Source organism: Amblyomma mixtum, chromosome 2 (genome assembly GCF_055824585.1).
Source record: "Amblyomma mixtum isolate Tamu chromosome 2, ASM5582458v1, whole genome shotgun sequence".
NCBI classification, from domain to species: Eukaryota; Metazoa; Arthropoda; class Arachnida; order Ixodida; family Ixodidae; genus Amblyomma; species Amblyomma mixtum.
In genome coordinates, this window is record NC_143013.1 from 18,593,013 (window position 1) to 18,607,651 (window position 14,639).

Genomic DNA, 14,639 nt, shown 5'->3' on the forward strand with positions numbered 1-14,639 from the left:
CTTAGTAATTAGTACTCAATTACATGTGGCGCCACCAGTGCCACAGAAGCACTGAAAGTGGTGCGGAAAACACTTTCGCCTCTACGCACTTTAGACAGTCAAAGTGCACCCTGAATTTTTGAGGAAAGGAAACGGCGCAGTAATTCTCTGTCATCTTGGTGGACACCCGAACCGCACCGTACAGGAAGGGAGAAACGCCACCACCCGTTCGGCATGATCTCTCGCCTTTTGAACGCAACGCTTTTTAAAGGAAATAACGCAGCAATTCTCTGTCATCTCGGTGGACACCCGAACCGCACCGTAAAGGAAGGGAGGAACGCCACCACCCGTTCGGCGCGATGCGTTGCCCTTTGAACGCGATGCTTTTTGAGGCAAAGAAATGGTGCAGTAATTCTCTGTCATCTCGGTGGACACCCGAACCGCACCGTAAAGGAAGGGAGGAACGCCACCACCCGTTCGGCGCGATGCGTTGCCCTTTGAACGCGACGCTTTTTCAGGCAAAGAAATGGTGCAGAAATTCCTGTCATCTCGGTGGACGCACAACCGCACCGTACAAGAAAGAACGAACGCCACCACCCGTTCGGCGCGAAGCTACCGGCGCTTGTATGCCGGTCCCGTAGGAGGTCTTAGAGAGCCTCGCTAAATATCGTACGGTGCCCGGATGTTCTCGTTTCAGTGCCCGGGTAAGTGGAATTCAGTGCCCGGATGTTGGCTCTCGGTCTCGGCGTGACGTCACCACACTGCCGACAACGGGAGCTAAAAGCATTTCATGCTTAATACAATTTTCATTTTCTCCATTACAGCCGCTCTTTCTCCTTTCACTCCCACTTGCTTCATTCGTGTACGGTGCGGTTCAGGTGTCCACCGAGATGACAGAATTATTGCGCCGTTTCGACCGCCTGGGTTCTTTAACGTGCACTGACTTGTTGCTGCCAGACTGACATACACTGGAGCAATGTGGTCAACGCTTCCGATATTTGCTTTCTAAGCAAAAGCAGTCATTCAACAAATTGCGAAAAAAAGGCAGGTTTCGGTAGGTACCTCTCCTGGTAACTGTTTTCTGTGCTGCAATTAACGGTCAGAAATGGCGTTGATGTCCAAACCATCAGCCTTGGAATATTCATAGCCCGTCTTCGAGGTGTTAGAGACCGAAAACGCCCGGTAAATTGCACAGAAGCTTAAACTTAGGCTGGTTGTTGGTTGAGGCTTATATTATGAAAGCAAAGATAAATTTTAATCACCCCCTCCGCTTGAGGGGACAGTTTAATAAAAAAATTCAGGGGGCACTTTGGCTCTCTAAAGTGCTGCAAGGCGAAAGCGTTTCCTGGCCACTGTTTGTTTTTATTTACCGATTTATTTTTCATATTTTGTTTTTTATTTATTTTTGCTCATTTTCTTAATTTTATTGTTTTTATTTTTATTTTTTCATCTTACTTTATTTTGTTTTTATTTTTGTTTATTTTCTTATTTTTTTTCTTGACTTTACTCCTTTCATTTTATTTATGAAGCCCATGCATTCACTAGATGCGCCTTTATTCATACTGGAACCTTGAGCCTTTTAAGCAGTTACGCCGAAAGGCGGACGAATCTGCCGACGCGTCTGTCGACACGGCTGCCGACGCGTCTGCTAACGACAGTATCAGGCATTAAAGGCTTTCGCCTTTTGGTTTTTGAAGAAAGGAAATCAGTATCTGTGTCACATATCTCGGTGGACACATGAACCGCGCCGTAAGGGAAGGGAGGAAGGTAGGAGTGAAAGAAGAAAGAGAGAAATAGGTGCCGTAGTGGAGGTGTCTGGGATAATTTCGATCAGCTGGGGATCTTTAACGTGCACTCCAATCGGGCCCATCCTCAAGAGCTCCCGGCCTTCCCGCCCCTGCCAACGCTCTGCCTCCCGTGGTGCCCAGTCTGCCAGCCGCCACCGCTACGTCTCCTTCCCGCCTCTACCCAAGTCCGAGGCATCCCCCGCCCCTGCCATCACCAGCAAATCAGCGGTAAGCGGTAAGCTGTGAATCGCAGCCCCATAGGCCAGACCCCAAAATTCAGGGGGAAATTTGTCTAAAGTGCGTAGAGGCGAAACCGTTTTCCGCACCACTTTGACTATGTGACACTGGTGACGTCATCACTGGATGACGTCACGCATAATTGATGACGAAGTAATGACATATTACTGATTAATCACTCAGCACTAATTGTCTGCTAATTAATGGCGCTTAAGCTTCGCCTTTAGGAGTAGAACGCGACATCGTGTTGTAGCGCTGCCAGGCAGTCCACGCAACGCCACCACCCGTTCGGCGCGATAACTTGCCCTTTGAACGCAACGCTTTTTGAGGAAAGGAAATGGAGCTGTAATTCTCAGTCATCTCGGAGGGCACCTTAACCGCACCGTACAGGAAGGGAGGAAGTGGCAGTGAAAGAAGAAAGAGGGGCGGTGATGAAGAAACTGAAAATTCTATTTGAGGAAAGGAAATTACCCAGAAACTGTCTCACATATCTCGGTGGACACTCGTCAAAACCCGGACACATCTGTCGACACGGCTGCCGACACCAACGTTACTAGAACAAAATAGCAGCCACCGATACCGAACGCCGCTAGAGACGCAGCTTCGCGCTCGGACCACCGGCGTGTCGGCGCCTCGACGGTGGCATGGAACCCATCGTAGTAGAGGGAGAAGACAGCCTCGAAACTGACCTCTACCAACGCGGCGAGGCGCGCGGAGCGCACACCAACTGCGTGCTCTGATGTCGCTCCGCGCATGCGCACAGCTGGCGGAGCGTGGTGCCACGGTTAGACGAAATATGCCGTTATTTTGTGCAGGTATATCTGATAGCATTCAGTGTAACCTTGGTTGGTGACGGAGGTCGTCCTCGACGGCGATCAGAACCTCACTGCACAGCGGTAATGCAACCACGTTGGTCATTTTTCTAGACTATTGGAGCGAGAAGAATAAGAATGGGGTGACGCGCATATGGCAGGTTCTCTCAGATCGTGAATGGTAGCTTACCAATATCCCTGAAGAGAAAAGTATACAACAGCTGTATCCTGCCGGTACTCACCTATGGGGCAGAAACGTGGAGGCTAACAAAGAGGGTTCAGCTTAAGTTAAGAACAACGCAGCGAGCTATGGAAAGGAAAATGATAGGTGTAACGCTAAGAGATCGGAAGAGGGCGGAGTGGGTGAGAGAACAAACGCGGGTTAATGACATCTTAGTCGAAATCAAGAGGAATAAATGGGTTTGGGCAGGGCATGTAATGCGAAGGCAAGATAACCGCTGGTCCTCAAGGGTAACGGAGTGTATTCCAAGACAAAGGAAACGTAGCAGGAGACGACAGAAAGTTAGGTGGGCGGATGAGATAAAGAAGTTTGCGGGGATACAGTGGCGGCAACTGACAAAGGACAGGGTTAATTGGAGAGACATGGGAGAGGCCTTTGCCCTGCAGTGGGTGTAGTCAGGCTGATGATGATGATGATGATAGGAGCGCTGTGCGCTTTGCATTCTGCTTCTGCTAATGCTTCTGCTAATGCTTCTGCTAATGCTTCTGCTAATGCTTCTGCTAATGCTTCTGCTAATGCTGAATACGGCTGTCAGGAGCCGTGCCATTCTCGCATGTGCTGCCTAAAATCACGCATGTGCACTGCATGCGCCTTCCGTAAGATGTACCGCTGGCATGCCTTTCCGGTATTAACTGCATTCCTGAAAAATGCCTGGCCTTGCGTTTTAAATAAAGGTTTCTGAAGTTCGGTGCTCGTCATCGGAGGAAGAAAACTAGAAAAAAATTAATCAGATGACTGTCACTCTATAATGAATAGAAAACTCTATAGCCACGTGGCAACACAGAAGAATGTGTATTAAGCGAAAAGAAAACAAACCAGTCAAGCAATTCGTTGCTGCTTTTAAGGCGAAAGCCTTTAATGTCTCATCGTTGTAAGCAGCAGTTCTCGTCAGAAATGTCACGCTTTTCAATTGGTCAAAACGGTCGTAACGTCCCAGTGCGCGAATTTCAAACGGGGCCAATTGTACTTTGGCTAGTAACCATGCAACCATAGTGAAGCTCCAAGTGGGACTCAGCTTATTTAATTGCTTAATTACCCAATTAGCCTAATTAACCTTTCTAATCAGGCCACATAAATAAATAAAACCGAGTAGGACATTGGTCGAGCTCGCGAATCGAACCCCGGTCTTCGGCGTGCGAGACGAACATGCTATCCACTCCGCCATGCCAGCTCGATGATTTGGAATGAACAAAGGCGCGTCTAGTGAATACGATGTCCTCCCTCACACCCATCCTCCTCCCTTTCCTCCCGGCGAGGTTTAGGTGTCCACCGAGGTATGAGAGACAGATACATTTCCTTTCCTCAAAAAACAATTTACCGACGAGCGAGGCTAGAACCAAATGGGCGATGGCGTTCTATGGACTCCCTGTCAGTGTTGCAAGACGCTGACGCGTTCCACTCTAGAGGCCAAGCTTAACATCTTAACCACACATCGGTGACCACACTTTAGGTAAAAAAGTGCCCCCCTAAATTTTGACGGCTGTCCATCGAGATATGCGCGACAGTTACTGCGTAATTTCCTTTCCTCAAATACAATTTTCACTTTCTTCATTACCGGCCCTCTTTGTCTTCTTTCACTCCCACTTCCTCCCTTCCTCTACGGTGTGGTTCAGGTGTCCACCGAGATCACAGAGAATTACTGCGCCATTTCCTTTCTTCAAAACGCGTTGCGTTCAAAGCGCAAGGCATCGCGCAGAACGGGTGGTGGCGTTCCGTGGACTCCCTGGCAGCGCTACAACACGCTGTCGCGTTCCACTCCTTAAGGCGAAACTTAAGCGTTATTAATTAGCAGTTAATTAGGATTCAGGCATTAATCAATAATTAAGCATTAATTAGTTTGGTTTGGTTTTATGGGGTTTAACGTCCCAAAGCGACTAAGGCTATGAGAGACGCCGTAGTGGAGGGCTCCGGAAATTTCGGCCACCTGGGGTTCTTTAACGTGCACTGACATCGCACAGCACACGGGCCTCTAAATTTCTGCTCCAAAGAAATTCAACCGCCGCAGCCGGGACCGAACCCGCATATTTCGGGTCAGCAGGCGAGCACCATAACCACTGCGCCACCGCGGCGGCAACATTAATTAGCGATTTGCCATCACTTAGTAATTAGTACTCAATTATATGTGACGTCACCAGTGCCACAGAAGCAGCGAAAGTGGTGCGGAAAACGCTTTCGCCTCTACGCACTTTAGACAGTCAAAGTGCCCCCTGAATTTTTCTTTCGTCCTCCATCTACAGTGCCAGATGCAGCAGGTGCATTACATTCTAAACAAATAATAGTAAAAAGCGAGTGAGCTGTCCTCTAGCGCGCTCTCATCTATAAAAAGAGACTGCGCTAGAGGACAGCTTACTCCTTTTTTGGCTCCCACATAGGCGTATTTGGGTTTAGAGTGTACCAAGTCGGCAATTTTATTGTGGAGATGGAAAGTTCAATTCTAAGTCGGGTTAGAAAGCCTGCAGTAACGATATCCGAGCGCGGTATTCATGTCGGTTTGCCCGAATCTACAGTGGTACAAAGAAAAGTACTGGGGAGTGTAGAGCTGGCTTTTCACGCGCTTTATTCCGTACGCGTACTGTGTGCAGCTAGTTAAATGTGGTATAGGGCATACCTTCGTACTGTAGGCTTAATATCTTCGGAGATCCGCAATCAGACAGTTGTCAGCATACACCCTTTACAGCTGTTTTCCGCCTCACTACTTGTGCAAACCTAGTGCACTGCAACATTTTAATTGACCTGCTTGCCATTTCTCGCACACATACCATTTGCGTATCACCCTCAACTGAGACCACATGCATTCCATCTTCATTAATCCAATAGAAAAATTACGTGTCTTTTCTTGCTCCCATTGATGTTCTGAAGACCACTATAAAGCATAAGGGGGAGGATTCTCTCTTCTGAGGAATACCTGCCCGTAGCTTCATCATTAAAATCTCTCGGCGCGTGTTTCAAGCAATAACGAGAGACCACGAACCAGCCACGCAAGCCTTAATATTGCGAACTCGAAAAGCAAGAAGTCTCAAAGTCGGGTATGAACAGTAGCCGAGTGCACTAAGCCTCCATGCATGCAGGCGGTCTGGAAGAAGCAAAACTGTATCACATATACATTCGTGTCGCAACGTCCTTAATGTCGCGAACAGAAAACGACGCATGTTCTGTGGCTACGCGCAGAGCAGCGTAGCCGTCATTGCAGTGTTCGTCTCGGGTCTTTCACCTCCCAGAGAGAGAGTGAAAGAAGCATGAAGAGAGAGCGAGCACTTCGCTTTGGCGGAAGCCAAGCTAGAGACGCTTTCCCAACTATGGCTCCTGTGCCGCTTCGTTTGCATGATTATTCTAGTTCCCAAGAGGCGATTACTTCGACGGAGCTCGTTCTTAGCGACCTGTTCTGTCGCCTCGCGAAGCGCGTAATAGCGGTGCGCACGCCGGAAAACGTAAGATGTGGCCCCACCGCGACTCGACGGAGCGGGTCGGGCGAGAAGGCAGGAATGAGAAAGCACGCGCGTCTCACCAGTCATACGTCTCGGCTCGACCTGCTTCCCGGTCCAGCGCGCCCTAGTCTGCGACTCCGTCTATGCGGCGCCCTTGGTCGAAGGGTGTTAATCGGCTATTAACGCTACAGCGTTAAGAAATCCGTTGTACAGAAAAGCTGGCGTCGGCGCGGTTGACCGTGAGCGAAAATTGACGAAAAAAATCCCCACAGAAGCAACCTAAATGGTGCACCTAGGTGGCAAGTTGCCCACGCAGATCACGTAACCTTGTGACGTCATCACAAACTCTCGGCCGGATTCTGAGAAAACTGCCCACACTCGCTGGTGCCAGTTCAATTAATGATTGTGGTCGCGACAGGTTGCTCGGGAAGAGCAACCCCTGGGTCTCACAAGCCTTATCGGTGGCGCTTCTCTTAACCGCGGCAGCACTGCGGACTCCCAGGGTTCTCTGAGTGGACAGAATGACCAGTTTCGCATACATGGGCGTTAACCCATTAATGCTATATCTTGCCGTTCCCTTATAGCGGAGTTTAAGTGCCCTCTCGCTTGGGAGACGCAGGCACAGATTGGTTCCACGAGGCGCGCACTAGGCCTGTGAAGTGGCCAGTGTGTGCTTGGCACCTGCCGCCACCTGTCGTGAAGATAAACGGCGCATGCTCAGTACGAGCTGTCGGTTTGTTGCTGACCAGCGGAGCAGGACATGATGAAGAGAGGCGGGCATCATTAGAGCGGCCCCGTGACAAAGGCGCATTTGAAACAACGCTCTTTGCGCTTGCTCGTTGCCCATTTCTCTAAAAAAATTAAGTTGAATTCCAAGTAGCTCTTTAACATCCAAAGATTCTCGCTTTTCTGGAGTATTCTCCATTCTCGTCAGCATCTCAGTTTCAACCGTGCTGACTCCTTACATTTGATTTTTTTTTTGTATATGGTGAAATTTGCGGCAGGTTAGTGCCAACCATAATGTGTCTACCAACCGAACGGCGCATATTCGTCTGGGCACTGTTTCGCTTGACGACAGCTATGAGTTCAATTGCTTGGCTCAAATACGCAAAATTCTCGAAGAATGGGCTATATTTTGCCTCAGCAGAAAATATTGAGCAAATAAGCGCGGATATAAAAAAACGGCTTCTCTAAATCTGTCTCACCCTGTTTCTTTTCCCTATTTCTAGCATTGAGAAAGCAGTCAGAGACTTTATCACATAAAGGTTTTTACACTACGAAATTGAAAGTCAGGAGCTTATGTTTTCTGAAAAGCTTGTCGTGTACTCAGAACGGTTAGCTATTTGCGGCGTATAAGTTTGAATAAGTGTCTCTAGAGGGCATGCACACAGGTCAAGAATGAAATAAAATTATTGCTAGTTTCTGAAGAACTTCTTACCACGGTTCCAACCAAAAATCGTGTGTGAAGCCTCGGAGTAACTCGGGTATGCTCGGGTTCAGTTCGGAGAAGCGTCGCGCCCCCTGCAGCCAATGGGAGGGTGACCGTGAGGGTAACCTTTGCACCCACAAGGTCCCTTTCTTTTACATTTTTCAAACAAGAGGTTGTTCCGCACGCCTACTCGGTTTAACTACGTTAAAACCCTACCACTTTCTTTCATCTCCATTTTTTGAGTTGCTCTACCGGAGTAACTTCCCCGAGCTGGATAGTGAGGTGTCGGTTACACACCACATAGAAAGGGCTTTTTCTCTCGCATATTTTCGCAATGCTGGTAGAGTTATTAGCGGGCTTAACGTAGCGCGATCCGCGCTCCGCTAACTTGATCCGCTTACGCGGGGATCCAGTTGAGCCTGTGCAGTGGTAGGTGTGGGCGCCTCGGGGTCATCTACGGGGGGGATCTACCCGCAGAAGCGCATGGTGGCAGCGGATCAGGCTGTGCTAAAGCTCTCTACTTAAGAGGAATGGAACGGAGCGCGTTACAATGCGGAGCCGAGGCAACTAAGTAACGAGCATGTAAGAACGAATGAAAGCAAGAGAAGCAAGACGAAAGAATTAAAACAACGCGAAATGCAACGTTTAGTAAACGTGTCACCATCTGGCTTTTGGAGACGATATCGACCAACTGACGCAGTGCGCAGTATGAGGAGCAAAACGAGCGCTAATGTGTATCACGCGTAATATACTGGGTGCATGTGTGGGTGCGGCGAACTCATGCTCAGGTTTATTGTGTCGCAGCTTTCTCGCGCCGTCTCTAAACTTAATTCTGAATCAAAACTCTCTGGGTAGGTGCAGAAGCTGCTTTCAGCTCAACCACAGAAAGCATGAACAGCCGGCAAAATTATTATATCACGAAGAAAGCTGTTAATCGCTGCTGTCATTTCAGAAAGGAAAGCAATAATTACATATAAACTTTGATATAAAAATACAAAATTAAGTGACTGAGGCCTGAATATCGGAACTTATATCTTACGAAGTATCCTTCTTTGGGGCGCGTGTCCTGGAACGCATTTACGCTGAAAGCCTTCGAACACTCAGGTGTATTTATCAATAAGCAACAACTAGGCTGTTAAGGGCTGAAAGTGATCGCCCGTGTAAAGAATTGCAAAATAGAAGCAAGCTTCAAGTGGGCTGTAAACTGAAATTTTCTCTCTTCGTGCCTGATTCTGTTTGCCGAGTTCGTATTAAGTTGTTTTTGAAAAAGCAAATTTTTGCTTTACCAGAGCTTTCATTCCTTGTCGGGGTGGCTGCATGGAGATCAAATTAATGCCGCCCACGCCCGCTCGCTCGACCGTTGCTTGTTCTGTTGCTTCTTGCTGTTGCTCGTGGGGTGATCGTTGGTACAGAAAACCGAGGGCGGTGACAAGATGTATCTCCCATTTTATCCTCGCTTAAGCCTTAAGCGCTCGCTTAAGTCTTTCTTTCTATGCCACATGTAGAAGTAAACTGAGAGATTGTCTGCTCTCTTAGATAAGCAATAAAAACAAAACTTTCAAGGCGATGTAAGAGAAATTATATTTTTAATCTAAACTTGCTTGTACTCGGCGTATAAGAGCCGCGTGCATTAATCTCACCGCTGAATCTTCTTACAGATTCAACGCTCTTGCCGCCTTACTACATATGGTCTTCAAGTGTCGCTCTTCGCTGTGTGAAATTAGCAGAAACTTTCTTGCCATCATAAGCGTGGTGCCTTACGGCAGTAAGTGGCGAGCAAATCAGCAAACGCATTGTCTATCGCGACTATGTGGTCACATCTTACATCTAACAGTATTCTTCTTCGGTCTTTACCTGCACCTCGCGATTACATGTTAATGATTCCGTAATACGCTTATCAAGCACGATAAGCTTCGCAAAGAAGTACGAGTAAATAGTTTCAGATATTGACGGGATGACCCTTATGTCGTCTGATTTCGTTGCAGTGCTCGTGGACGAGCAGTACATTACGCTGCGCAAATACATTACAAGAAAACAAAATACAAGAATTGTCGAACTATTGGCTCTTCAACGAGAGAGAGCAGGAGGGCGGTGGAGCGGAAGGGGCAGCCCTCATACCTCGCCTAATGGGGACATCGATGAGAGGACACTACACCGAGCTTGGCTTGTCGGCGAGTGGCTTCGTTTGCAGCCGCCCGTTGGTCACGTAGTTCTTGTATAGCGACAGGAATGCGTGCACAGACAAAAAAAAAAGACAGAGACAAATTCTCTAATAGAAGCTTCAGAGCTAGGGCACCGACCTGCCAGGAGCCCTTACGAGGCGCTTATTGGATGCTCGCGAAAGAAATGGAATCTTGCTGGTCGTTTGTGGACAGCACATAATGCCGGTATGCCTTTTCCTTCCTTGGTCGTTGCAGCTGTTGGAATGACGAATAAGAACACTCCCCCCCTCCCCCCGCCCCCTTTGTTCTCTTCGCACCTTCACTGTTTTCTGCTGTTCCCGGATTGCTGGCGTGAGATGTGCCTAGGTGTGTTATATTCAGATTTGCTGCTCAATTGGTTACCTCTGCGCATCGGGTCCGGAGCACGACGCGTCCCGGCCAGTGTGAGGGAGGGTGTAATTCTAGGATAAATTATCGAATAGCCGAAGCACTCCGTAAATGTACATTTCAAAGTACTGAGCCTTGCTTTTTCAGGTTTTTTTAGATGAGCGATTCCAATATTTCATAAAGATATGCAAGGCAAAGCCTACTCATGGTCTGCGCCTTGTATTTCACGCGTGCCTGTTCTTTTTCCCCCGCTGCGTTTCCTTGCTGCCAGGGCTCTGTGGTCCCGTCGATTCTCCAGAGCACTGCTAAGTCTGATATGTGCACAGCGTTTCGCTCGAAGTCGACATCCATCCCTTCTTCACCGTCCTGGGTGACGGCACGCAAGACAAGGAAAAGAAACGAGCCCATGAAGGAGCGTTCGTTGCAGCGCTCGGTGTGAACGTATCGGAGCTTATAATATTGTATACAAAATAAATAATTAGTTATGAGGAAAGGGAAGGCATAGTAACCGATTCATTAGAGATGGACATCTGAAACACGGCGTGAAGGAAGAAATGTAGAAGGAAGTGAAAGACAGAACGAAGAGAATAGTGCACAGCACGCGTCCATTCTAGCACGGATTGTACCGAAATTTTTTCTTGTTTATTTCTAGATGCATTTTCTTCACTTTGTACACCCATGCAGTTAATGTTAAGCGGCTTCAGTTCCTTTCTTCAAAGAAAGCCTCTCTTCTGTATAGCACAGTGATTTTCATCTGCTGATACTTCTTTTTTTCCTTAGTAACGTTAGTTCTAAAGCGCCTCCAGATATGCACTCTTTTACAGATAAAAATGCGAGCAACTCATCTCAGCTACGATGTCAAATAGAAATAGCCCGTAAAAAGAATCATGAAGTACTTTTTCTTTTTTGTCGATTGTGTGTTCGCTGTATCAGTATCTTAGTACTTTCGTATTGCGAGCGTGTTTGAAAGAGCCTGAAATTGGTTTCCTCTCGTCCGCAGTCTCGCATCACCAGTTCTCATTTCAGACAGCTGTGCCCGCAGGGAGGCAGCGAGCAGGCTAAAGCGGATGCACCATTTCAGAAATGCTTTTTCAGGATCAGTCAGGCGCATTTAATTTGCACAGATACACAAGTGTCTTTCAGAATAAGACAGTGGCGCAAAAATAGCGCATGCAAAGTAAACTGCAACGACTCCTTTAGAAATTTCTTCGGCGAGGTTGTCGAATGGGTTGAGAAATGCTTCTTCAAAAGAGCGATCTGCAGCAGAAGCACTACTTTTTCAAAGCCAACCTGCCATGAAGGTTCAATGCGGCGTAACAGACCCTTTGTTGCAATTCGTACACGCACCACTTTTCTAACTTATACAAACGATTCAGTAGTGCTGTTTGTGCACGATCTCAGCCATTTATTGTTTGGTTCAACCAGCTCTTATATAAATGTCCTGTAGATTTTTCAGATTTCTTATAGATTTTAATGCCTTCATATAGGTATTTTCTTTTCTTTATACATAGTCAATACACTGTCTATAAACAAAAGTCCACTGAAAGGATACGGTCAAAATCCTAAAGATCTCTCTATACTGTCTGTAGACTGTCTTTAAAATGTGTATTGTCTATAGACTAGGCATAGTTTGTCCACAGAAATTCTATGGAAGTACAGAAAGGTGGGCAAGTTGGTTATTACTATCCATGCGTAATAAATCGTCAGTTGAAAGTCAGCGCTCGGGTTGTCGTGTTTGTTCCGTCCTCGTGTTTTTTCCGCGCTGTTTTACCATAAATTCTATGGATTTTGTTGACACAGTCTATGGGCAGTCTGTAGAGTGTGCAAGGAAACTTTTGTAAGAAAACATTGCCCAAGATATCTGCTGGGAAAACTTTTTGAATCAGCCGTATGAGGGACTTCGTTATATCGTACTTCGGCAAAAATGTAAGAAATAAAAGATAACCTCAGGTCATTTTAACTGTTCAAAAACGAAAAAAAAAAACAAATGAGGAGCAAAGGGACAGACATGCGGCACGAAGGTACAGGAATCGGTTTACTGGGGTTTAACGTTCCAAACCAACTCAGGCTATGAGGGACGCCGTAGTGAAGGGCTCCGGAAATTTCGACCACCTGGGGATCATTAACGTGCACTGACATCGCAGAGCACACGGGCCTCTGGAATTTCGCTTTCATCGAAATTCAGCCGCTGCGGCCGGGATCGAACCCGCGTCTTTCGATTCAGCAGCCGAGCGCCGTAACCACTGAGCCACCGCGGCGGGGCGTACAGGGTTCGGTTGCTGGTACCAAAGGAGACCTACAGGCTTTTGTACGGGTGAAAACATTACTCTACCCCCTGCTCAAATTGCGGCTGCGCGGTGGGATCGGCAAAGGCACTGTCTTTGTGTGTCATTCGCGTTTATCTGTAGAGTTCTTGTGCGATTTATTTATTATAGATTTATTATGCCTGCTTGGCGGCCGTCACTATTTCTTTTACGATATCGGAAGCGGGATCATAGCTGTACCTCCTTTCGCCTACGATAAGTTCGTCGAAGTGAAGCTTGAAGCTGCATTTTTTGGGTCGAATGAATTCAATTAATTTGGAGCGAGCGAGTCGAGTGGCGAATGCGAAGTCTTCTCTTATAGCGTAATTTGTTTCTTTAAATTTGTGGCCACATGAAAGCACGCTTTCTTTTGCCTTGACATTGTTCATTTTAACTATTACTAGGCGCCTTTTCTATTCTGAGAACTGGCCTATGCGGTGAGCGCGTTCGATTGCGCTTGGTTCTAGCTGCAAGTCTCATAAACACACACATGCACGCGCAGGGGGCGAATGCAATACGAGACTAGGAGAACAGAACAGGCACTGCAGCAGCCAAAACACACGCACACTCTCTGCTACTGGCCGCCAACAATACTGCCCAGCGTCAGATCGATTCCACGCAGTCGCTGACGCCATCGGAATTGCAGGCTTCCCGACGACAGGGAACCCAACTAGTTTCACCGGAAATGCCGACAGAGATGTGCAGCGATGAGTCTGCACGATTCGCTGCTTTTGTTTTGGTCGCGGAATCCATTTCCTCTTGTTCTTGGTTATTCGTCCGTTTCCTTCGTTGCCCTTCCATTTGGCTCGTATGGGAACAATCGCAAAACAGAGCGAGTCGATGCCGATGCGCTGCCGTTTTTCGCGGCTGGAACCGAGAAACCCGGGTGAGCTTCGGGAGGCCTTTCTATGGTTTTACTGAAAACGAAGAGCAGAGTTTGCTTTTCGCTGCGGGTCAACAACAAGAATGAACAAAAATACATAAATAAAGAAGAACAGAAAAAAAAGGGCACCAGTCGATCAGCTTGAGCGAAGTGGCGAACACCGGGAGAAGCCAGCCGACAAAGAAGCTCAGTTGTTTACACCTGAGAATACAAATGAAGTGGAGTGTATACGGATGACGAGAAAAAAAGCAAGAACAAACAAATATAGCAAGACAGGTGATAGAACCAAGTAGCGAAGAAAATGCGCCGCTTTCTACTGCAACGTCTTGAAAGAAAACTTCTTGCATGCGCAGGAATTGTTTTGGCCCTTTTTTTCCTATCAAAGGTAGCAGAAGTCAAGGGCGTCAGCAGTGTTCATTGGAAGAGAAAAAACAAATGTACTGATTGATTAAACAGCAGGGGAACGGGGCTAGAGCTGTTAAACAACGCCACCTAAAGTCAAGTAGGCTACGGAAAGAAACGGTATTCTGACGACGATGGTAGCACGTGTGCAAACAACTAATCAGGCACTTGTGTACGACAGGGAAATAGTATAACTATAAAAGAATGAAAGAAAAAAAAACGTTAACATGCATTTAGGGTGTGTAAGGGAGCGGTTATTCGAGCCACATAGCGCTAAAAAGACACGGACACAAGGGAGACACACAGGACGGGCGCCCGTCCTGTGTCTCCCTTGTGTCCGTGTCTTTTTAGCGCTATGTGGCAAGTGAACTATCACCAACTCGCCCAAGCTTCTAGTCGGGTTATGCGAGTTATACGAGTGTGTGGTTGATTATAATTATGCGTTCTCTGACGACGACCTGCTCCATGCAGTCGGCTGAGTACTGTCTTCCAGCCAAGTTATTGGTAGCTAAGTATGTAGGTTGAGGTTTATCGGAGCTTAACGTCCCAAATCGACTCAGGCTATGAGGGATGCCGCAGTGAAGGGCTCCGG

At 47.4% G+C, this 14,639-nt stretch overlaps 1 protein-coding gene across 1 annotated transcript in view; it reads left to right on the forward strand.

The window, feature by feature from the left end:
- The first annotated feature begins 1,374 nt into the window (after positions 1 to 1,374).
- The window catches only part of LOC149358578 (uncharacterized), a 95,219-nt gene continuing 81,954 nt past the window's right edge, over positions 1,375 to 14,639 (forward strand). Inside the window, exon 1 of the mRNA XM_089568864.1 lies at positions 1,375 to 1,994. The gene's annotated coding sequence lies outside the window, so the exon portion shown is untranslated. The remainder of the gene's footprint in view (positions 1,995 to 14,639) is intronic.